Here is a 1090-nt window from a genome sequence, read left to right as displayed (position 1 = left end):
AACAGCAAAGGACTGAAACCACTTAGGAAGAGGAGAGTTGTATAGCAAAATTGTCTTAGTCTGTTCAGGCTGCTGTCACAAAATACTATAGACTGAGTGGCTTATAAACAACATAAATTTATTTCTCACAGTTCTAGAGGCTGGGAAGTCCAAAGTCGAGGCACCAGCAGCTTCAGTGTCTGGTGAGGACCCACGTCCTGGTTTGTAGACAGTGCTTTTTCCCTGTGTCCTCTTGTGGTGGAAGAAGCAAACAAGCTCCCTTGGACCTCTTGTAGAAGGGCACTAATCCCATTCAGGAGGGCTCCACCCTCATGACCTAATCACCTCTCAGAGTCCCCACCTCCTAATACCATCACCTTGGGCATTAGGATTTTAATGTATGAGTCTGGGGGGGCACTAACATCTACTCCACAGCACATATTACTACATATTCAGGAGTGAGAATGATGTGGTAAGTAAAAACTATGTTAGAGAATGTTTATGATGTAGAAAACATGTATGATATAAACTTACAAATTACATGTAAAAAGTATGTATGGAGCAGAATCTCAATTACTTATGCTAAAAAAAATAGGTAATATGAGTATGTTCGTTGATTCAAATATCCACCACCAACTTTGTTCTCAGCAGCAGAGACACAACAGAGAACACCATAAACAGAGTCCAGAGGACAGGGCAGAAACAGACAATGCACAAGATAAGTAATAGAATCTGAAGCATGTCAGTGACACCTGCAATAGGAAAATACCAAGGAAGGAAGTGGGGAATGACAGAGTGGGGTGGGGGCAACTGCGATTTAAGCTTGGGTGCTGAGAAAGGCTTCCATGAGAAGGCCCCTTTGAGGAGGTGAGGGGCCAGTCACGAGGACATCCTGAGCTACCAAGTTCCAAACAGGGGGAAGTGAGTAAGTGACCATCCCCCAACAGAAGAACCAGCCTGGCTGAGAGTCACAGGAAGGTCAGGGAGCCCTGTCCAAGGGGGCAGGGGCTCGCACCCAGAGAAGAGGCCATGGAGAAATGAGAAACCACTGGGACCTGAGCAGAACAACGTGATCTGAATAGGTTGTCATAGGGTCATCTTGCCTGCTTGT

Source organism: Galeopterus variegatus, unplaced genomic scaffold, assembly GCF_000696425.1.
Source record: "Galeopterus variegatus unplaced genomic scaffold, G_variegatus-3.0.2 Scaffold868, whole genome shotgun sequence".
Taxonomy (NCBI): Eukaryota; Metazoa; Chordata; class Mammalia; order Dermoptera; family Cynocephalidae; genus Galeopterus; species Galeopterus variegatus.
This window is presented reverse-complemented; position numbering follows the sequence as displayed.